Below are 24204 nucleotides of genomic sequence, written 5' to 3'. Positions count from 1 at the left end.
GCTGAGGTCAATGGGAGCTGATTAAGCTGATGAGGCAACTGTTCTGCTCGCCAAGTTCATTTTTAGCTGTCTCCTAGACTTGTCTTTCAAGCAGAAAATGAAGCATTTTGCAGTGTATCTTAGTTTTAGCATCTGGTAGGCTAGCAGCTGCAGTGTTATCTAGGAGAAAGCAAGGTCCCAGTTCTCTTGTAATTGCCAGGTGGTGATGTTTTGCATGTCTACTTGTAGAACTTATGTCAAAGAGCAAACATCATATCCCTCTTACAGTGCGATACTGTGCATGTCTACTGAAATGATTTTGGTAGGATTTTGCTGTCAGAGGAATGTATTCCTTGTTTAGGGTTTTCATATGAAACTCTTCCGAAAGAAACCTCTTTAAGCCAATAAATAAATAGTGCAGCTGCGTACAAAAATGCATATAGAAACAGGAAGAGTTTTGCTGGATCAGACACAACTGTTGCATCTCTTCAGCTCTGCATTTTGGTAACATATCCCTGAATTTATCAAAAGCTTCTAAAATTTATCAAATGCTTCTCCTGGTAATATCTGGTAGCAGATTGCACACTGGCTCTTTAACAGGATTATTTCCCCAAATGTAATTATGTCTAGGTGAAAGTTAGGCTAGAGTCCTGTCTCTTCCTTGGTATGCTGTTTCCTCTGCAGACAAAATGTTTTGGTGGAAGGAACTTTCTTTTGAGGGGACTTCTATTTTCCTGTTTGAGGCAATAGAGCCCAATTGCAGGCTTCTCTGCTCAGTGATTCCTTTGTGTTCACCAAATTATTTCTTTGTTACAGTATGGGAAAGTGGCTTTTTTGGTCTAAACTCCCTAAATTGTCAACATGCTGGTTAAACTAGGGAGAGGGTCCCACAATATCTGCTTTGAACTGCATTATGTGAGTCCACACTCAGATAATGTAGGATTTTCTGCCTTGATATTCTGAGCTATAGGGCTGTGTGGAAGGGCCCCTGGTCTCTCTCTTTTTCTTATCTTCTTGTTTGCAAGAGATCAGTTACTTCCTGAAGAATGCTGCTGCTGTGTCATGTAGCATTTTTTTCACATCCCATTCTCCACTCCACTTTATTAATGTTGACATGAGGCAGGTGAAGTTAATTCATGAATATGGACTAGAAGCATTTCTCAAAGAAGACACTTGGATTCATATGTACTAGAAAAATAATGGTTAAAATATATCACACCCAAATCAAAAGTGCTTTCTCCTGCCAATTGTCTGTTAGTATTCAAAAGCCTAGGTAACGGGAAAGGCTTACTTGAGGAAAGAGAACAGAAAGGGACTCACTTTAGCCTCCCATGGGAGAGAATTCTGTAGCTTGAATGCCACAATTGTGAAGGTGCTATCCCGTGTCCTCATCACCTATTCCTATAATGGTGATGCATCTTTGTACAGGCAGTCCCCAAGTTATGAACAAGATAGGCTCTGTTGGTTTGTTCTTAAGTTGAATGTGTATGTTAGTCAGAACAGGCATATTTTTAAAGTACAATTCCAGCCATATATATGGCTAGAATTACACTTATATAAGCTTTGGATCGCATAGGGAAGGGTTAAAATCTCTGTTTTGCTGTCAGTGCCCCTGTTCAGAAGGTTTCACCTCACTTTCTGTCCCTGTGATAATTGGATTTTGAAAAACAAAATGGCTTGTTCTGGAAAAAAGGACTGGGGGTAAACCTTCAGTTGAGATACCTTTTTCCCATTACATCTCTCCCAGGAGTGAATTTCCCTTTTTAGAAGACGATTTTTCTCACTTTCTGTTGTCTCAGACCCAACTATGAGTCATTTGTATGTCGGATGTTTGTAACTTGGGGACTGCCTGCATATCATTTTCCCCAATAGATGTATTTGTGTGCACTCTTTTCATTGGAGAATTCCAAGAGACAATTAAGAGAAGTGAGTTATGATTTGCATTATGATTAGTAGATTTCCATTAGAGCAGGGGTCCCCAAACTAAGGCCCGTGGTCTGGATGTGGCACTTCAAGGTCATTTACCTGCCTCCACCCTAAACTTTAGACTTTGGGTTGCCCTAAGTCTGAAACAACTTGAAGGCACACAAAAACAACAATCCTAATTAACTTGACTTTCTCATCAGCCAAAAGCAAACCTACATTGCCTGTTGAAATAGTGGTAAGTTTGTGTTGGTTAAAACTGTTCTTCATTGTAAATATTGTATTGTTCTTTCATGGCTTTTTGCACTACAAATAAGAATTTGTTCATGTATTTTTAAATTTATAGTCCCCATCCCCAACACAACAGTATGAGGAATTGTGAGCCAGCCCTCTGCTTAAAAGGTGTGAGCATCACTATAGTTCAGTGGTTTGAGTGTTGAATTTTGGAAGATTAGGGTGCAAATCCCTTCTCAATCATGGGAAATGATTAAGTGACCTTGGGAAGTCATACTTTCTTACCTAAGAGGAAGGCAGCAGTGAACCTCCTCTGAATAAATCCAAGAAACCCCCACAGTAGGGTCTTCATGGGTTGGAATAAATTTGAAGGCACAGAACAGTAAGGTTAGAAAGCAGTCTGGGCAAATTTCCCTTTGTCCAAATGAGTTCAAGCCTATAGAGTGCTTAAGAAGGTAGTCTTGTGATTAATCCAGTTAATGCATTTTATCTATGTTTCTACTTCATGCATTGGCCTCGAGAAGGTTATACAAAATCTGACTGTGCTTCTGAGAATAGAATTTTCCAAAGAGGCCAGTGGAACTTGAGTTAGTCACCATATATGGAAAACCAGTTCATGTGTGTGCTTCGGGTTCATGATCTTCTTATATCTCATAAGAAGCTTGCTAGGATGAATCCAGATGGATGAAACATGCCCCATCTTTTCAGCATGATTCAATGTTAGTCTATTTAGAACTAGTTGAATGTAGTGTAAGAAGTGCACTTAGTCATAATTAAATGAAGTATTTTTATCTATATGACATATGGCTATAAAACATGAAGGTCCTCGAGGGAGCGGTGTAAAAGAAATTTAAAGCTTTAATTTTTCTAGTTGTTTGTATCTGGTGCACAAATAAATGTCTGTATATGTCCCTCTTGTCTATCAATATGGTGGTTGCAGTAAGGTGTAAATTCATGAATGTTCCTTAGAAATGTATACAGCCCTTTTCATATTGTTTTGTGAACAATATATTCTGTGCTTTATCCATGTATCAAGCAAATCCCCACTCCCCAGTGTTAAAAAAGAGAAAAGTTTTGCACATTTTAATGTAAACCATCCTTCCTCTGCCATCATTTGTCCCTTCCCATTCCTGGGGCCCTGCTGCTCCATCTGATCTCATTTTTGTCTAAACCACATGAGCCCTCAGATCTTTTTCCTTCCCTTGCCCCTGATGTGTTTTGTTTTGATAGGTCAGCTTCTAATGATAGGAAGCCCTGGCTTCAGGAAATGATCTGAAAATGATCTGATGCACATTAAAAACATTACAGGTTGACCCTCAAGGGTGCGGTGCTGTGAGATTTTCAAAGTAATTTCCATTTCCTCACAGAGCAAAGTATGCTCAAGGAAATTATAGTCGCTTCAGCAGAGCACAAAAGTAGATGTGCTAGGAACAAGAGAAAGAGCTCTGCTGGAATGATTTGTATGAGATGTGGCTCTAACGGCTGCTTGGCTGAAAAGCCGGGCAGCCGTTTTTCCAGCCCTTCAAGGATTGGAAATGAAAACAATGACTTGGCTAAAAGAACATGTTGATCTTTTGGGCGTCAACCTAAAACACATGCCAGTGATATCTCTGATCACAAGTTTCACAGCTTATCATTTCTGGAGCTCTCTAGTTCTTGTTGGTCAGCCATTTCAAGGAGTCCTAGCCAGCATGTCCTATGCTGATGAATGTTTGGGAGCCCAACAATATCTGGAAGGCTGTTGAGAATATATCAGTTTCTTAAGGGAACTACCTCCATGTGACTGGCTCAGATGAGATGACTCAACTAAAGGATTGATATTATAGAGACTAAACTTGTAAGAGTTTGGATTAACCTGTAACCCATGAATTGCACTAAGTAAAATCTTTGTTATGTTGAGAATTTCTCCTTTCAGTTTAAATTTTCTGTTCTCTGAGTATTTTGGTGCATTTCTCAGATTTTTGCTGTGCACATATTTAGGATGATTGTTTTCAACAAGGTTGACTTTGGTAGATGTCTCATTTAGGAAGTCAGCATGGTATGTGTCCAAGAGGTTGTCTTGAAGTTGCCTCTTAGAAACCCCCATGGAATTCATAGGGTTTTCTTAGGCAAGGAATGCATAGAGGTGGTTTGCAAATTCCTTCCTTGAACATATAGTCTACAGCACCTGGTATTCATTGTGGCCATTATTCAGGGTCCTTTGCTTTGAATCCTGCTGGTTCCTTGTGGCAGCAGAACTACACAGGTTGGGCAGGAACATCAGGATAAAAAAGGGACATGGGGAAAATAGCCTTGAACTCAGAGGCCCCTACTCTGGCAGTTTTCAGAAGGAACCTAAAAACTTGGCTGTTCCGATGTGCCTTCGCAGATTAGGAATCCCCATCCCAAGTCCTAGATGCACTTTAGCACAACCAATGCTGCTGCACACCACACTTTTAATCCCACGTTTCTCCTGCCATCTCAGCACTTTTAACCCTGTACCCCATTGCGCTGGCCGAACCAGTTTTAATAGTGTCTTGATGTATTGTCATTGTGGTTATTTTGCTTAATTGTTTTGATTTGCTTTGTTTATTGTTGTGTTATGTTTTATTGTATTGTGTTTTGAGGCTTCGGCCCGTGTAAGCCGCATCGAGTCCTGCGGGAGATGCTAGCGGGGTACAAATAAAGTTAATAATAATAATAATAATAATAATTGAAGGAACAATGGAGAAGCTGTCTGCTTGGAAATGGCAGTCTCTAAGGCAACTCCCTCACAGGGTTTTAGAGGAAGTTTGTCTTTGCCTTCCTCTGTGGCTGAGATAATGTAACTTATATATTTTAGTTTTATTACTATTTTAGTTTGATTAATATTTCCAATCAAGAAAACTTTCTTAAATTAATGCGAAACTAAATATGCAAACAATTGGGTATTTCATAATTTTTCAAAAAGTAAAATGTAAATATAAAATTTTATATTTACAGTATGTTGTTATAATATCACTTTAAAAAAACTGAAGCCAGAATCAGAGTTGGTAAATTTCTTCAGACTACAACTCTACCCAAAATTGGCCTCTGACTGCTTGACTCCAATTCTGACTCCATAGCCCTGGTGCAAGTAAAAGTGATTAATGTGCCAAGATGATATTTGTGGCTTCTGAAAATGCGTGGCACTTTTTGTACTGTCTGTTGTTTTTTCAGTACCATCCTTCTCATTTTTCTTGACATGGTGAATTCTGGAAAATCTCGAAGTGCAGGCCAGTTCATTGATGGCCCCAAACTGTACATTTTATGGATGGTATCCTGAAACTAGGCCAAATCAGGACAATTAATGTGAGCGAATAGCAATATTAGTATCACATATTTGCATTACACATTCACTGTGTTTCCTTTTTAGCAGCTAGTAAATGCTGGACAAATGCATGGGCAACATAGTTGGCAAATTTGTAGAGAAGAGGTGACACCTGAACCTGAGAAGATAGTGGGGAATGTATGAACTAACAGATAATATTGGACTGTGGTTCTCATCAGCCCTGGTTCCCAGTGGTAAGAAATAATAAAAGTTGCAGATCCTAATCATCTAGTGGGCCGCATGTCCTACTTCCCCAGCCTAAGACTTGTACTTTCATCCTGAGGAACATAACATCAAATCTGTGAGAGCATTGCTGGAAGAAATGGTTCCTCGTGTTTAATTAAACACAATCTCTTCTTTGTAATAGTTTTGTGGCTGGATTTTCAGGTTCCACCCACCCTGCCTCATGGTATTACCGCAGAATAACGTTTGTTATTTCTAATCAGTGAATTTAAAGAGAAACTCTTTGTTCATTAGCATTTCTTTGACTCACAAAGCCAAGGTGTGGTCAGCATAAATGTTTAGCAAATCAACAAAGCATTTTCTACAACATACAGATAGGAAGGACCACAGTGCCAAATTAACAAAACAAAAACAAATGTTGCTGCACATTTATAAAATAAAACGAGTCACTAATTCTTATGCTGATTCTAACAAAGAACTGACTCAAACTTTAGTTTAGTTTTCTTTCTTACATTAAGAAAAATATAAATCTATGCAATGGCTGTTAAAAGTGAAACTCAAGCACTATTAGAAGTGGGTTACTGTGAGTTTTCCGGGCCGTATGGCCATGTTCCAGAAACATGGCCATACTAATAGCAACCCAGTGATTTCGGCCATGAAAGCCTTCAACAACATTATTTGAATTGTTAGAGAGAGATACCTGTGCAGAATTGCCACTGCACTCTCTCTTCAAGTTACTAGATTTGGGTGTTTTTCAAATGCTGTTTATGTTCCTTGTATGTGTTTAACTGAATTTTGACATATGTCTGCCCTGATTTGCACAAATTGGATTACTCCTTTTCTGTTGCCTACCCAGTCTGTAAATAATAAAGGAGAGTTCAGAAAACCTGACTTTCAGTGCAAAGTCTTCTGCACAATTCTGTTTTCCAGTTTAATCAGTTTAACTCAGAATACCCTCGTGAAGTGTGTATGAGAAGAAAGAAAGAGCTCATTTTGGCTTGGTCTTTTAGTCTTTTCCCGCTTCAGAGCACAGGAACAGTGAACCGTTAGTTCAGTTTTAATCAAAAGAACAGACCTCTTTTGATTGGTGGTATATGCAGTTTTGGTTGAGTCTTCTGTGCACCTGTATGTATCTTATGGTCAGACTAAAAAAATCTGGAGGCAATGTTAGCAAATCTAGAAATGCCTTCATATTTGGGATAGCACGTAGAATTTTAGAGCTGAAAGAGGTTACAAAGGTCATCTAGTTCCATGATCTTGCCTTTTCTCTTCTTGTCCTGCATGTGATGTGTGTCATCTCCTATCACCCAGGGGGACTGTCACTTGTTTACATCGGTGTAATCTTTACAAATATCTGAATGCTGTAGAGGAGGGCCAAGGAAGGGTAAGGTGTTACAAGGAAAGGGAGAACTCTATGAAAGATACCTCCAGTGAGGTGGCACACCACTAGGATGAGAGTGTCTTGCTTCACAGTCCAAAGGACACATGGATAAAACAGAGTCCCAGGTTGAAAGAGAGCTAATACCATGTTAGCTATGCTATATCATATGGCGTGGTTGATAACTAGAAGCCAGTGGTGGCTGGTGTCCTTCATGTCAGAGGGGCAGTGAATTACTGAAGCTATTCTGGGAATAGGATACATGACCTTGGCTAGCTCCTTTAACGTGTAAATATTGTCACAATTCATTGTTCTGCAATTAATAAATAGTTGCAATGAACTGGAGAAACAAAATGAAGCAGTGATAGCGGTTGAGAACTGAGTATTTTTCTTTTTAAGCAAACTACCATGGTAGACAGAAGACTGAACAGAGACAAAATGATGTTTTCCCTTGTATTGGTATGACTTGTTGCCAGAAAACTGCTAACCCTGACTCTCTGAGAATAGAGTGGAACTGCTGCTTTCTTGCAAACTGTTTTCATGTGTTGACATTGGCAGTGGTTTATCAGTGAAATTCAAAGTGCAAAGCAAACTGATTTTCTTTGGTTTACAATTTCTTCTCTTCCTTTTAGATTTCTTCCGGTACTTCTTGAATGGTTCTTCATAGCTTTTTCTTTTAAGGTCTTCCTTATTATTATTATTATTATTATTATTATTATTTGCTATTTCACTTACTTGTTTTCCAGGTTGCGTTTCCATTGGGCCTGGTTGAGATTAAACACATCTGAAATGGTTTCTTAGAAGAGATAAGCAGTTTTAACAGTCTTAATTATACATGGATATATATGTTCCATTTCAAGTTAAGAACCTGACTTCTCTATAGGTGACTTTTTTCAGAGAGGAGTTTTCTTTTATTAAATAAAGCTAATCAGCATTGCTATCAACATCATAGAGTTATAATAAGAAAAGACAAAGAACTCAAAGTGAAAAAGTATGCTTTCCACTCAAATAGATAATTCTATGAGTATGGGTGAACCAAAATGAAAGAAGTGTTCAGAATACAGGTGCTATATACCATGAGGTTGAGACTTGTATTTAGAACTAATCAATAAAATTCAAACAGTCCCCGAGTTACAAACATCCAACTTACATGACTCATAGTTAAAGAATTGAAATGAGACAACAGGAGGGGATAGTAATCTACCCCTAAGAAGGGAAAATCACTCCTGGGAGAGATTTCATGGGGAAATCTTGTTTGCACAATAAGCCAAACTTTTCAAAATCCAGTTATCCCAGGGACAGAAAGTGAGATGAAATCTTCTGAACTGGGGTGTTAACCCCTCCACAAGGGTGTTAACCCCTCCTTTTGCTATCCAAAGCACGTGCACATGTGTGGCTGGGGTTACACTAAAAATATGTACCTGTTCCAACTTACATACAAACTCAACTTAGGAACAAACTTATAGAACCTATCTTATTTGTAATTTGGGGACTGCCTGTACATAGTTCTAAATATGTGGGATTTACCAAGGTATTTACTTGTCTTGTAATCTTTAATTATTTGGGTTTGCTCATGATAAGAGTAACCAATAGGATTCAGGCCTGTGAGATCATGTTTATGCAAATGTCTCATTTATTCTAAGTATGATTCAAGAATTCCATTTACTGCTGAAACCGTACTCTCTTTCTGTTCCCCACTTGATTAGACAAGCCTCTACTCTGATTCTATTTTTTAAACTATTGATTTCTACTTTTCCTGATAGGAAACATGACACAATGAATAAAATACTTCAGAACAAGGTATTCATCCCTAAGCTCATTTCTCCCTGGTGTTTTCACTAAAGGAATATACTTTTTCTCACCACCTCTTGCTCTAAAACTAAATTTATTTACCCTATTTATGCCCCGCCTTTCTCTACCCTGAAGGGGACTCAAGGCAGCTTCCATATAGGCAATGATTCAATGCCTTAAAACACATACAATTCCAGTAACATTAACATTAAAAAATATTAAGCACTTAAAACCTTTAAAAACATTACATTCAATATAAATCACGCCATTCATAATCGTAGTCCAGAGACAAAACGTTAATACTTCTAATAACAAAGTGATATAAAAATCCAGCAAATGTCAATATTAACAGCCAATAGCCTTACACAAAACTTTCGATGTGAAGCACAGCAGGAGATAATGTCTAACATCCTATTCAAGAGTTATAGATTCATAACTTAGATTTACGGATCTGTATCTGCTCCATATTCAGTTATGCTACATATTTACTATTGTGTCACTATTACCATGATTGTAGATGCCTCCCAAATCACACTTTTAAAGCCTGATTGCTTCTCCAAAGTCTGTTCTGCTGGTGATTAGGGCACAACAGGATGACTTCAAAGTTGGTGGATGAGCCATCTTCCTGTGCTGCATTTGTCAGCAGATGTACCTCCATCATTGAGGTTTTGGGATTCAAGCTGGGAGACAGTATTTAATTACACATTTGTAACCTATTCAGTGATACAGGATCTTGGCTGATACAATTATCAGAATGCTTGCTTAACACTATTCTTTTTGTTTGTTATTTTTGTTAATACTACTTGACAATTTTCAAATGTTGACAACAGAAAATGTTGGTGATTGAAATTACATTGATAAATAATGCAGTGTATTTAAACCGGCAGAAAAACTTATAAAATTATTCCAACAGGGTTGTTGCAGGTTTTTTTTTTTCGGGCTATGTGGCCATGTTCTAGAGCAGTGGTTCTCAACCTGTGTGTCCCCAGGTGTTTTGGCCTACAACTCCCAGAAATCCCAGCCGGTTTGTCAGCTGTTAGGATTTCTGGGAGTTGAAGGCCAAAACATCTGGGGACCCACAGGTTGAGAACCACTGTTCTAGAGGCATTCTCTCCTGACGTTTTGCCTGCATCTATGCTTGCCATAGATGCAGGCGAAATGTCAGGAGAGAATGCCTCTAGAACATTGCCACATTGCCCAAAAAAGCCTACAACAACCCAGTGATTCCGGCCATGAAAGCCTTCGACAATACATTATTCCAATAGGGTTTTGAAATTTGAATGTATTTAAAGAAAGGCATTTTAATATGGCATGCCACTGGTTTTACTGGCTTACACTCTTTTCATTAATGTCTGTTTTAAATGGGTTATAATTTTATTAATCATGTAATTACCTCTTAATGATACTCTTTATATGTTTGTATAAGTATTGTGTCTGTTGTAGTTTGTACGTGGCCTTAAATCCTGCTTCTGGGGGAAAGGATGAGATATTAATAAAGCAGAATAAAATATAAGGACTTCTTTGGTGACCACCTTCTTGTTGTTTCTCTTTTAATTTGTTGTAGTAGCCCTTGTTTTTAGAGAGAAAAGAAGGGTCTGTCTTAGAGTGTGGCTTCAGGGAAGGTAACAGGGCTTGCCACTTCTTGCCTTGTTGGCTCTGTAGTGAGTCAGAATTTCCTCCAGCCAGAAACGTTTTGCAGAGCATCCTCTCTCTCCCTTTTAAGGCCGTAAATGACTGACATCAGCATAATTGATTAAGCAAGGTAGTAACTGCTGTGAATGTTGCAAGGATGCCCTAGCATATAGAGAAGTGCTATTTTAAAATGGTTCGTTGCAACAGACCTTTGAAGCAATATCACTTCTCTTACACGAGACTCTCTCTCTGCATCTGTGATTGTGTCTTTTTAATGTTCTTCATTGGCAATAAAGGTAGTAGTGTGTCCCTAATACATGTTGCTCTCCCTCCCACCATGTATGTGTGCATGATGGAGAAAGACAGGCAGAAGTAGTTAGTTACTAAAGCTACTTCTATAATTGTATTAATCAAGTATGGAGGAACCCCCGGTGGCACAATGGGTTAAAACCTTGTGCTGACAGGACTGCTGACCTGAAGGTTGCCGGTTTGAATCCAGGGAAAGTGTGGATGAGCTCCCTCTGTCAGCTCCAGCTCCCCATGCGGGGACATGAGAGACGCCTCCCACAAGGGTGCAGTTTCTCAAATCGTTCCTGATATGAAAAAAAAAAATCAAGGATGGAAGGAAATCTTAGTCAACAAAATTGATTATATTGCATTTGACTTTGTTCTTCTCATACGTACGTGTTAGAAATAAATACACACATTTAATAGAATCCCTTTCCCTCTCTCAAATATATAATGCCGTCAATTCTGTGGAGTATTTTTGCAGCTATGAAAATATGTGCTTTGGAGATCTGCCACATCTGCCTCTGGACAATGAGGGATGTTGAGTTAATGTCTCATTCATTTCATAAGCTTTTGACTGCTTGGATAACAGAAATGTTTCAAAAGCTGGAGTGGCTTGGTTAATGAATAAAGAACTGAATAGCCTAGCAAACAATTATACAGTTATTAAACAAATCCCAGTTTATGAGGTGAAGCATTTTTAGTAAGAGTTCATTGCACCAGAAATTATTAAGAGTTCCCACAGTTAGTGAGTAGAGGCTAAGCCCAGGAAAAATAGCAGTAGGCTCGGGAAACGGTATGTAGTAAGTTTCCTTACTAAAACACTGTGATACTAGCGAGTGTACATGATGGTAAAATAGTGATGGACCTTCCTGCAATTTTGACAAAAAGGCAATAATAGGCCTTTTCCTAATTTCGTTATAGTTATTAATTGCCTTAAAATTGATTTTGACTTATGGTGACCCTATGAATGAGAGACCTCCAAATGATTCAACAGCCCTGTTCAGATCTTGCAGACTCAGACTTGAGTTTATCCACCTGTAATTCAGCCTGCCCCTTTTCATAGTATCTCTACCTTCAACAAACATCGCACTATATAACATGTTTTTTGTTCTTGGGTTATAAATGTCATTTCCTAATTGCTTACTTACTTAGGCGATCCCTCGTTGGACGAGTAAGATGGTCTTCCATTATGGATTTCCTTGTGGGTCCGTATGTGGCTGTGGAGCCCTATTCTTGCTCTGCATCTTCTTCCGCAGTGAGGGCATTGGTTTCCAGGTGGAAGGCGGTCTCGGTCGGGGTTGGCTTGACGTGCCTTCCTCCTGGCACGTTTCTCTCTTTCACCCTCCACTCGTGCCTCCTCAAATTCTGCAGCACTGCTGGTCACAGCTGTCCTCCAGCTGGAGTGCTCAAGGGCCAGGGCTTCCCAGTTCTCAGTGTCTATGCCAGAGTTTTTAATGTTGGCTTTGAGCCTATCTTTAAATCTCTTTTCTTGTCCACCTACGTTCCGTTTTCCGTTCTTAAGTTCGGAGTAGAGCAACTGCTTTGGGAGACGGTGGTCAGGCATCCGGACAATGTGGCCGGCCCAGCGGAGTTGATGTTGGAGGACCATCGCTTCAATGCTGGTGGTCTTTGCTTCTTCCAGCACAGTGACGTTTGTCCGCGTGTCTTCCCAGGAGATTTGCAGGATTTTCCGGAGGCAGCGCTGATGGAATCATTCCAGGAGTTGCATGTGACGTCTGTAGACAGTCCACGTCTCACAGGCATATAGCAGGGTTGGGAGGACAATAGCTTTATAAATAAGCACCTTGGTCTCCCTACGGATGTCCTGGTGACTGCTGGAACCGCACCTTGGTTTTCTCAATGTTCAGTGACGGGCCGAGCTTCTCGTATGCTTCTGCAAAGGTGTTTAGAGTGGCTTGTAGATCTTCTTCTGAATGCGCACAGACGACATTGTCATCAGCATACTGGAGTTCTATAACAGATGTTGTTGTAACCTTGGATTTGGCTTTCAGTCTGCTGAGGTTGAATAGCTTGCCATCTGTCCGATAGATTATTTCCACTCCGGTGGGAAGCTTCCCATCAACAAGGTGAAGTATCATAGCGATGAAGATGGAGAATAGAGTTGGGGCAATAACACATCCCTGTTTGACTCCGGATTCCACTTTAAATGGGTCACTTTGGGAGCCATTGCTGTCCAAGACTGTTGCCATCATGTCATCATGGAGGAGCCGCAGGATGTTCACAAATTTGTTAGGGCACCCGATTTTGTGGAGGATGGTCCAGAGAGCGCTGCGATTTACTGTGTCGAATTCCTTTGCAAGGTCGATGAATGCCATGTACAGAGGTTGGTTTTGTTCCCTGCATTTTTCTTGGAGCTGTCGTGCCGTGAAGATCATGTCCACAGTTCCTCTGGAAGGGCGGAAGCCATTCTGGGATTCTGGGAGGGTGTCTTCTGAGAGGGGCAGAAGGCGGTTTGCAAGGATTCTTGCGAGGATTTTCCCAGCAGAGGTTAGAAGGGAGATACCTCGATAGTTTCCGCAGTCTGTTCTTTCCCCTTTTTTGAAGAGGGTGATGATGGTGGCATCCTTGAAGTCTGCTGGGATTTTCTTGGTCACCCACACTTTTTCTATGAGCTGGTGGAGTTGGTGTGTCAGCTCAGGTCCTCCCTCTTTAAAGATTTCAGCAGGGATCCCATCTGGTCCACTGGCTTTGTTATTCTTCTGTTGGCTGATGGCATTGCTGACTTCTTCCAGACTAGGCAGTGCTGTAAGCTCATCCCTGGTTTGTTGTTGCGGGATTTGTGAGAGGAGTTCTTCGGCCACATTGGAGCTGCGGTTCAGGAGGCTTTGGTAGTGTTCTTTCCAACGTAGTGCAATTGAGTTTTGGTCCTTCAGGAGTTTGGTTCCATCTGATGAGCGTAGAGGCTGTATGCCATGGTTTCTTGGTCCGTAGATGACCTTTGTGGCTTTGAAAAATCCTTGAGCATTATGGGTATCTGCCAGGTGTTGGATTTCTTCGGCCTTCTTTGTCCACCAGATGTTCTTGAGTTCTCTTGTCCTCCTTTGGACCTCAGCTTTTGCACTGGCGTAGATCTTTTTCTTAGCAGCACTGTTGATGTCTCTCTGCCATGCTTGGAAGGCTTTCCTTTTCTTGTCAATTAGCTGTTGGATCTCGATGTCATTTTCATCAAACCAGTCTTGATGTTTCTTGGCTTGGTATCCAATAGTTTCTTCGCAGGCTTGGATGATGGAGGTCTTCAGTTTGTTCCAATGTTCCTCAACATTTTCGGGGTGTACTGTGGGTAGATGGTCCTTGAGTGCTGTTTGGAGATGGGCTCGTCTGGAGGGCTCCTGAAGGGCTTGGGTGTTCATTTTGCGCCTTGTCTTCCTTCCTTGGAGTCTGCGCTTGGGAGTGATCTTGATAGCCATCGAGGATCGAATTAGCCTGTGGTCAGTCCAGCAGTCGTCAGCACCTGTCATGGCTCTTGTGAGGAGCACGTCACGGCGATCTCTGGCGCGTGTGATTACATAGTCTAAGAGGTGCCAATGCTTTGACCAGGGGTGCTTCCATGATGTCTTGGACTTGTTTTTCTGGCAGAAGAGCATGTTGGTGATGACAAGGTTGTGCTCCGCACATTTGGTGAGAAGCAGGATGCCATTCGAGTTGCTGTTTCCAACCCCGTCTTTTCCGATGGTCCCTGGCCACAGGTCGAAGTCTCGCCCGACTCTTGCATTAAAGTCCCCCAGGAGGATGATTTTGTCCTCCTTAGGTATCCCTGATAGGACGGTGTCCAGCTGACAGTAGAATTTCTCCTTGATGTCTTCGTCAGCATCTAGTGTTGGTGCATAGGCACTTATGATGGTTGCCCGTTGGTTTTTGGCAAGATCGATTCGGAGAGTTGAGAGTCATTCGTTGATGCCAGTGGGTGCTTCGGACAGATGTTTCATCAGGTCATTTCTGATGGCGAAGCCAACTCTGTGCATTCTTTGGTCTTCTTCAGGCAGTCCCTTCCAGAAGAAGGTGTAGCCTCCTTTTTCTTCCTTCAGCTGTCCCTCTCCTGCTCTCCGGGTCTCCTGAAGGGCTGCTATGTCGATGTTGAAGCGTCCCAGCTCCCTTGCAATGATGGCAGTTCTGCGTTTGGGGCGTTCACTGCCACTGTTGTCCATCAGAGTCCGTACGTTCCACGTACCGAAGTTCATTTTTCTTTTTTGGCCGCTGGGTGGTGACCCCACTGGACGCGGCAGTCCAGTCAGGGATAAGTGAGGCAGACTATGTTTAGGGCACCTTTTCTAGTCCCCTCCCCATGTGGGGTGAGCAGAGTGGGTCCTCAATAGGGCTGCTCAGTCACGGATACAGCTGCCGAACTACTCAACTGCCTCGGACCTTGAGGTAGAACGACTGAGTCCGTACCCACCGCCCATGTGCCAGTCTGTGACTAGGGGCTTCCAGATTTCACAGTCCTGCCCCCGTCGCCACTCACTGATCGCCATGGGGCTTTGGTTGGTTTGTTTTTATTTCCTAATTGATTCTATCATGAAGACATGGGGAAAGTTTATTAAACTGCAAAAACTTTGTTTTTGTGGGACATCCTGCTGTACATTTTGCTATAGTTTTTAAATGAATATCTCATTGAGTCTCAACCAGTTCAACATAGTTGGTGGCAGCCATGAAAACAAAGTTTCTGGAGTATAACAACTACTGTACAATTAAATAGGAAAGAACACTTTCGAACAAGGAAGAAAAATTCTTTCAAATTTTCTAACATGGTGTTGTCTTTTCTGATGAAGCATGTTATCTCATATGTCCAAAGCCCAACAGCCTCAGTTTGATTCTTGTGGTTTTTAGAGAAATTTTAGGCTTAATTTGCTCTTGTTGTTGTGCGCCTTCAAGTTATTTCGAGACCTGAAAGGGATTTCTTTTTTTGCAAGATTTGTTCAGAGGCTGACAGTAATTTGCTTTTGGATTCCTTTATTTGCCTTTTTGGCAGTCTGTTCTCTAGCATCACATTTCTGATTAGCTGATTCTCAATTAGTTTATCTGATTATTAGTTCATTATCAAGTAATTATTTTTTTGATGATTTAGTCAATTCTGAGTTAGCTGATTTGTCATTTCTATACGTATTGGTGGGGGTTCAGCTTTTTAAATAAAGCTATCATTTGTTTCCTGTCATTGAACACATTGGCTGAAATAGTTGATAAGACCATGTTTTCAGAAGTATGTTAGTGGTTGTTTTTTTGGTTGTTTGTTTGTTTTTTTCCATGTCAGGAGCAACTTTAAAAACTGCAGGTCGCTTCCGGTGTGAGAGAATTGGCTATCTGCAAGGTTGTGGCCCACGGGATGCCCAGATATTTTGACGTTTTATCCTCCTTGTGGGAGGCTTCTCTCATCCCTGCATGGGAAGCTGGAACTGACAGAGGGAGCTCAACCCACTCTCCTTCGATTAGAACCGCTGACCGACAGGTCAACAGTCCTGCCGGCACAAGGGTTTAACCCATTGTGCCACCGGGAGCTCCTTATATGTTAGTGGTGTGGAGCAATGATTAAGTTGGGAAATTAATAAACCTTTGGTGGCAGGAAAAATGTAAGTGCTATGAATATTCAGGGCTTCATAGATAAATCATTTCAAAGCATTACATCAAGAAAATTCTGGAAAAATGCTGGAATTTGTATCCCTTATAAATTAAGCAAAGTGATATGCATTTGTTTTTGTTTTTTACATAATTTAAGAGTTTGTTTATTAAGTTCATATTCTGCTTGAGAAAGGTTACTCAAATTCTGCCTGAGAAAAATTACTTCCCAATATGGGAGCCCAAACTCAAACCTTTGTGGTACAGTTCTCCAATAAGTAAGGCATACAAAATTATTATAATTATGGAAATCAGACCTGTATTAAGAGGATTTGCTTGCAAAAGTATGTATATCAGAGAAAATACTACAAAAATGCTTTCAGATATGAGTGTTTATGAAAATGCATACATATATTTGCAGGGACTTGAAAAAAAAAACCCTTATTTGAAATCTGATGGAAAATAAAACAGAACAAAGTTGTAATGGGGGGGGGGAGGTGGAATGAAGCTATAGGATATAAGCTATAATAAAGTGATTTATTCAGTGCTATCCAAAGCGGATTTGATTCTCCAATGCAGTCCATAATTACCTTGGATAGCTACCACCATCAGAGTTCACAATGTATCAGTATAATGCATCTTTTGCGTATGGCAGACTCATCTGCACGACTTTCTCAATAGGACATTTTCATACCAGCATCAAAGACATCTCTGGAAGGCAGTGTTGGTTGGCTTTCATTCAAATAGTACTGTGAATTGGGTGGAACTTGGTAGAACAGGAGTCTGCGCTGCAGGCTACACAGAATTGCAGAGGTAAGCAGCATTGTGACATGATAACTGCAGTAACGTGACTGAACAGGTAAAAAGGGTTGCCTGTAAGAGCTGCTATTCAAACTATTGTATTGTGTGCTTGTAATATGTTGATTCTCCTGCTGTGGTGCCCAAATAATGAGAGTGACAATTCAGTTTTTGTGAAAGACCCTGAAGCAGTGTAGTTTGATACCCATCTAAATAAACTGATTTTTTGGGGGAAACAGGTGCTGCTTTTAGTGGTTGGGCTGAGTTTCAAATGGAATGCCATATAAATTTGGCAAGAAAGGGATACACAGAAATCACAGCTATTTGGAAAATACTACAAATATAGATGATAAGTACAGATCATGCACCGACTTTGAAGGCTGACTTATTATGGGTTTTCTACCTAAAAATGTGGGGCAAGAGAGGCATCTTCATCTTGAAACCCTCAGGAAATCATTGTTGGACGTATGGGGGGGGGGGGCTACTTTTGGCTCTGACAGACAGCCTGGTGCATGTGTGTAAGGTGTGTGCGTATCTTTGTCACAGCTTATTCATGACTGCCTTATGTAGGTCGGTTTCCGATTGCCATATGTAGGTGATGCAGCTCTGAATCTGAGGTCAGGCTTGTCCAGTGTGATGAGAAGCAGGATGAAAAAGGAAGATGAGAAAGAATGCTTATCAGCCCTGCACACATGTCAGAGATTTATTTTTGCTTCAACTTGAATATCTAGGTGACTGAAAGCATTTTACATTCACTCTGTGTACTTGGCTGAGTCAGTTTATTTGAACAGGAGGAAAAACTTCAGCAAACAGATTTATTTTTGCATTTCTCCCTAATATATAAATGTTAATCAACCATGTGCCTCAACTCCACACCCACACCAATGGTAATCACACCAGTGCATTCCACAGACAAATACCTTCAACTTAAACGTATTAGTAAGCTCTCGCCACTATTCTAGCTTTCTCTTTGCCCAGAACTTGTCCTTCTCTCCTTTTCCTTCTCAATAAATCTAAGCATGATTCCTTCTGGATTTGGTGTGTGTGTGCTCTGTTAGTGGGTTTCATGGACCCATTGAATCTTCCTTGGTGCATGCCAGGCTCCATCCCACTCTCTGATATTTGGAAGTTTTTGTTTTCTTTACCACAAATAGCCATTGGGAAGCTTTCATGCTACAAATGGAAGCATCAGTCCCACTGCCATTTTTATTCCCCATAATGGCTCTGTGACTGGCATCTGCACCATGTGGCATTCTTAGGAAATGGAAATGCTAGCTGGTTTCAGCTGAGAGGTCAGCATGTACATGAATCAACAGTGTGAAATGACAGCTTTAAAAGCCAGTGTGAATTTGGGCTGCAACAATAGGAGTATAGTATCTAGATCAAGGGAAGTAATAGCACTACTCTATATCTCACATGGAATACTTTGTCCTCTTCTGGGCACCACAATTCAAGAAAGATATTGACAAGCTGGAATGTGTCCAGAGGGAGATGTTAAAAGTTAAAAGGACTAGAAGCCAACCCCTATGAGTATTTCCTTAGTGAGCAAAGGGTGTTTGGCCTGGAGAAGAGAAGGTTAGGAGGTAACATGATAGCATGTTTAAATATTTGAAAGGATGTCATATTGAGGATGGAACCAGCTTGCTTTTTGCTGCTCCGGAAGCTAGGACATGAAACATTGGAGTCAAACTGCCGGAAAGGAGATTTTACGTAAACATTAGGAGTGTCCTTCTGATGGCAAGGCCTTTTTTTTCATGTCAGGAGCGACTTGAGAAATTGCAAATTGCTTCTGGACTGCTGCTGCCTCAGTGTGTGGTGGAGTCTCCTTCTCTGGAGGTTTTTTTAACAGACTGGATATCGCTTTGACCTTGTGTTCCTGTATGGCAGGCAGTTGGAGCAGATGGCTCTGTGGACTCTTCCAACTTTATTTGTTGTTTATTTGTTCAGTCGCTTCCACCTCTTTGTGACCTCATGGACCACTCCACGCCAGAGCTCTCTGCTGGCCGTCACCACCCCCAGCTCCTTCAGAGTCAAGCCAGTCACTTCAATGATACCATCCATCCATCCATCTTCCCCTTGGTCGGCCCCTCTTCCTGTTTCCTTCCATTTCCCCCAGCACCATTGTCTTCTCCAAGCTTTCCTCTCTTCTCATTATGTGGCCAAAGTACTTCATCTTTAACTATGCGAATCTTGGTTGCCAGTATGATGTCTCTACTCTTCACTAGTTTATCTAGATTGGCCATTGCTCTCCTTCCAAGAAATAAATGTCTTCTGATTTCCTGGCTGCAGTCTGCACCTGCAGTAATCTTTGCACCTAGAAATACAAGTCTGTAACTGCCTCCACATTTTCTCCCTCTATTTGCCAGTTATCGATCAGTCTGGTTGCTAGAATCTTTTGGACTTTCTTCTTTCACCTTGGTTAGAAGGCTCCTCAGCTCCTCCTCACTTTCGGCCACCAAAGTGGTATCATCTGCATATCTAAGGTTGTTAATGTTTCTTCCAGCAGTTTTAACTCCAGCCTTGGATTTGTCAAGCCCCGCACATCGCATGATGTGTTCTGCATACAAGTTGACAAGGCAGCGATCCTTTGCTGGAGTCCAACTTTATGACTCAATGATTTAAAGATGTACCCAACAACCAAGAAAAACTGAAAAAAATAAATTGGTTGATAGTGGTAGGGAATATCTGAGGGGAGAGTTGGAAAAGGTGATAGGGAATACGGAGAGTGTTTTGCTTTGTTATCTGTATATGTTTTGCCTGGTATATAACATCTGTTTGTGGATGGTGTGAATGGGTGATGGTTTCTGTGTTCTCTGATATCACCAGTTTATGGATAAATACTCTCTGTGTGTATGCGCTTTTTAAAGGCAAGTACATATTTTGGAATTTGAAATTCAGAACCTCCCAGTCTTTTACTCAGTTACTCGTCTCTGTGTTTCATCAGTTTGCCTTTTATGAAGTGAGTACTGGAGCAGAAAACCATGCCTTTGTTTATCTTCTTGAAAATGAATGTTCACTGAGTGGTCTTCTCCACCATTGCAACTAGTTTGTGAATGAGTAACTCCCTTCTCCATAGCAACTATTTTTATGAGAGCATCTCTTGACACACTTCCAAGTTACAGATGTCCCCACTTGGCCCAGAAATGTTGGTGACCCCTGTTTCAGAAGAAACAGTATATTACAGCGGGGTCTGTCTTAAATTAGGTGTTCCCTTTTTCCAAGAAAAGAGAAAAAAACTTATTATAAAGTAGTGTCTACAGCTGCAGTTTTGTTAGGTACTAAAAATAAATAACCCTTTAAAAATGTGTTGCAGCCTTGTTTAAAGTGAATGATCTGCAAGATCTTCGCTTTGTTTTGCTTACAGGAAATGACTCAGTTGAGGCTATTTTATTTTGGCCACATTATGAGACTTCATAACTCATAAGAAATTATCATAATGCTTGTCAAAACAGAAGTAAGAAAGAAATGAAGAAGACTGCATTAGAACAATTTGCAGTTCTGAATTTGAAATACCTGAGCAAGGCTGTTAATAACAGAGTTGTTTCATTCACAGAGACTTATGACAAGACAAACTGAGCTTGAGAGTGCACACTTACAACAAATGCTTAATAGTGGATGTGCTTCAAATTGAAAGAAGGCCTCAAGTTGAGTGCTTCAGAGTCCTGGCCTTGGACCAACGCTGTATTTTTATCAATTACTAGCTGTCCCTTGCCATGCGTTGCTGTGGCCCATTCTGTGTATGTGTGCTTTGTGTATGTATATGTGTGTATATCTGTATGTATATATTTGTGTATAAGTGTGTGTCTGTGTATATATATGCGTGTGTGTGTGGTTTTGCACATGCATTGTAATTTTTTTGGCTTTTCACTCTTTTTATGTGATGATCACTCATCGGCCTGATACATGTATTGTGTCCAAATTTGATGTCAATTCATCCAGTGGTTTTTGAGTTATGTTAATCCCATAAACAAACATTACATTTTTATTTATATAGATTTATAGGATGTGGTTGAGAGAATCATCAAATTTGTGGGGAATAGAGCCTGGTCTAATGACTTTTAGTTACAGGACAGTACTTTTTATTTATTTATGTATTTATGTATTTATTTATTTCTATCCCAATTTTCTCCCAGAGTGGGACTCAAAGCGATATATAACATTATGGAGACAGATTACATAACATAAAATATAATCATAAACACTGACATATGTGAAATTAACAGTTTGTCACATTGAAAATGTATACATCCCCACAAGACAAACGACATTAAAAGCATAATTTAACATTCTAGTTAAAAACCTCACATGAACATATACTAAATATTTGAAAGAACTCTTGGGCGGTGGGAGTCATTCAGCAATAGAATCACTGATGGTAGGGTCTCCTTGTTGGACATCTACCTGTTAGGCATATTCTAGCTGAAGATCCTGCTTTAAGAGGGTTGGACTCAGTGGCCATTGAGGTCACTGAGGGTCAACACTATGGGTCTACGAATAACAGGGCATGTAGTTCAAAGCATGTGCCTGTGCTGTATGAGATTTTCAAATGTGTGTTTTGCTTCTCTGTACTGTCACATGAGGTCACGAAGAGTCAGAAACGATTGAATGAATAAACAACAATCTCACATTATTGAGCAATGTGTGTGTATTTTATTGGTGCCTCTTTCTTTTCCTGTACTAGATAGGATTTTAGAAACAGAGTTTGTACCTATATGTAATTTTCAACAAGAGAGAGAAATAATGAAGGAGGATAGGTGGGACTTTGGATTAGAAGACTTCTATATAGACAGTTGTCCCCTAACCTAGTAGGTGCCCTCCTTTCAGGATCTTGATTTATCTTACTAATCAGTGGCCATGCTGATTGGGGTTTTCTTCCTAGAATCAGGATTAATGTCAACCTTGAGAGAGAATGAAATGTAGAATCACACTACCTTGTAGTTGTATCATGGTTTTGAGTCTGTGCACATATATTTGAACAGTGGAAACACCAATGTGCATACATGTGTGTGACTTTATGCCATATATTGACTTAATAACCCCATGAATTTCCTAGGGATTTTTATTTTTTATTTATTTATTTAGAACTTTTATATCCCAATCTTCTCTAACCTCTGTAGAGGGACTCAGACTGGCTTTCTTAGATAAGGAACAGTCAGAGGTGGTTTGCCAAGGAATATGGGTTGCTGCAAGGCATATTTCAGGCTCTCATTCAAAGCATAACTAGGCTTGGTCCTATTTACCTTCCATGATTAGATAGCATTTGGCGTACTGAGACCCTCTGAATTATCAGTGCTGTACATTCAGGTGAGAAATATAGTGTTCAGATTAGGTGTTGTTCTCTGAAAGGCACTTTTAATCTGCTTATTTGCAAACAGTGGAAGGAAAGCCTTCCAAATCACTAAATCTTCACAGTTTCCTCGACCAACAAAACCTTGCGAGATTAACATAAAATAACAGGAAGTACTTGCTTATTTGAAAATATGTTTTCCATGCTAAAGGGAAGCGAGCATTTCTGGGGCTATGATATTAATCACACTAATACTCCCCATTCTTCATTTCCCTCTCCACTTTTAGAAATGCTCCTGAAATTAAACTGTTGTTGGTGTTGTTGTGTGTGTTTATATATCAAAAGAACTTGGATGTGGTGAATAGACAGTGGAGCCAGGAGAGCTGTGGACTCCTCAGAGTGGCCAGGGAGTTACATACATGTTCTATTTTAAATAAATGTGTGTGGTTGTGCATTGTGTAATTGAGTTCTGGCAAAGATCACTAACATTCTTTGCTCTGTGTGTGCACTTGTGTGTTTATCGAGTATAAATTGGAAAATGAGTTAGCGTGAGACTAAAGTGTTCCTAAGAGACACAGTCTGATCTTGCTTTCTTGGAAGACTTAACTGTAACACAAACAAAACAGATGATGTAATTGATGGATGCCACTCTCCTCTGTGAAGACAGCAGCCACCAGTCCCTTTTTCAGTAGATCTTAGTTCTGGTAGTTCTTGCTTAGCATTTTCCCTGAATCAGAAATTTAGTACAAGCAAAACATTAAAAAAAAACTTATGGAAATGTATTAAAATTTCTCATATGTATGTAAACATTGATCTAATGTAGACATTTTCTGCTTGGAAATGGTTCTCCAAGGTTTCAAGCAAATAATCTTTCCTTGCCTTTAGGTTTTATCTGGAAATGCTAGATTGGAACATAATCTTGTTGTTTTTTTGTTGAGGGTGGCATCTTCCTTCATATTGACTCCAGTATGTGGTGACCCTGTCATTGATGAGATTTGTTTTCTTGACAAGATTTATTCAGAGGAGAATGCCATTGCCTTCTTATAATATTGCGAGTGTAACTTGTCCAGAGTCACTAGTGGGCTTTCATAGTAGGGTGGGGATTTGAACACTGGTCTCTTGGAATCCCAGTCCAATACTCAAACCAATATACAACTCTTGTTCTATAAACTTTGAAGCCAAGGGAAGAGATGTGTCCGTTCCAAGTCTCACAGTTTTTCCTCTTGAGATTATGTTTGACATTTTTCAGAAAGCAACACAAGTGATCATCACTTAGTTATAGATATAATCATGATCATTAAGCAGATTTTTTTTAATGGAAAGATAAAGGTTTTCCCCTGACATTAAGTCCAGTTGTGTCCAACTCTGGGGGTATGTGCCCATCTCCATTTCTAAGCCGAAGACCTGATATTTTCCATAAATGCTTCCAAGGCCATGTGACTGGCATAGTCACATGGAGTGCTGTTTTCCTTTTATGGAAAAGGAAGCAGCTATAACCAAGTGGTGGAGTCCATGCAAAGCATGCAGAATGTCTCAAGTTCAGACTCTGGCATCTCCAGATAGCAAAGAAGAATGCTAAATGTTTCCTTAAAGAGTTGCTGCCACTTAGTCCACACAATACTGACCTAAATGGATCAATAGACAGAGCTGACGTGGTGCGAGAGAGATTTTTTGCATTCCTAGGGAGAGCTGATTCAATAATCTGTTGCATGCCTGATGACAACAGTGATAATAATGATTGCAACTTGTGTTTTTGTTTTGTTTTTTCCATTTTGAAGTGGATTATCCAGCTACATAAATATCATGGATGCT

At 40.3% G+C, this 24204-nt stretch overlaps 1 protein-coding gene across 1 annotated transcript in view; it reads left to right on the top strand.

The window, feature by feature from the left end:
* Positions 1-24204, top strand: part of TWF2 (twinfilin actin binding protein 2) — an 89123-nt gene that overhangs the window by 20263 nt on the left and 44656 nt on the right. The gene's annotated exons all lie outside the window — the stretch shown is intronic.

This window comes from Anolis sagrei, chromosome 2, assembly GCF_037176765.1.
Source record: "Anolis sagrei isolate rAnoSag1 chromosome 2, rAnoSag1.mat, whole genome shotgun sequence".
NCBI lineage: Eukaryota > Metazoa > Chordata > Lepidosauria > Squamata > Dactyloidae > Anolis > Anolis sagrei.
The sequence above is the reverse complement of the archived record's forward strand: the minus strand, read 5'-3'. Positions and strand labels throughout refer to the sequence as shown.